The following is a 633-nucleotide window of genomic DNA, read 5'->3' on the forward strand; positions in this document are numbered from 1 at the left end:
ATATTTCATATATTAATTGAGGTTGTTATACATAGCGGCCAGCCTGTAAATATTAGTAAGCATAATGCACACAGCTCAGTCACTAGGAATACACCACAGATGTGATGTGAGTACTGTAAATCGGGATTTTTTTTCCAGCCCTGCACAAACACAGCGGAAATAAATTGAGCGTGGAAAATTCCCGATCTACAGTGGATGGCTTTCCTTTTTGTCAAATTTTACTGTGATGTACTTCACTCTTTTATTCACATTATGCCTACATAAATCCACTTTACCAAAGCTGCATGAACACTCTCAATGCAATAATGCGACTGATTTATCTGGGCCACTATATCAGCAGAGCTGTGGTTCAGACTGAGCTATCGCTGTGTATTACCAAATCTCAGAGAAGCCTTTAGCAGCATCTCACACAGAGGTTTCATTAATTTTTGCTCTTCAACTTTTTTATTTTACAATAGGCGGACATAGTGAGAATAATGGACAGATGGGGCTGAATGGATTTAAAGAGTCCTTAAGGGTTTGCAATCTGTGGGATTTAGGAAATGTCGGGTTTGCACTGTACATTATAGGGTTTTGCTAACCAAATTGTAGGTGGTTGAGACCTATTAAGAAATATCTCAAATCCCTTCCAAG

Source organism: Callorhinchus milii, unplaced genomic scaffold (genome assembly GCF_018977255.1).
Source record: "Callorhinchus milii isolate IMCB2004 unplaced genomic scaffold, IMCB_Cmil_1.0 Scaffold2, whole genome shotgun sequence".
Lineage (NCBI taxonomy): Eukaryota > Metazoa > Chordata > Chondrichthyes > Chimaeriformes > Callorhinchidae > Callorhinchus > Callorhinchus milii.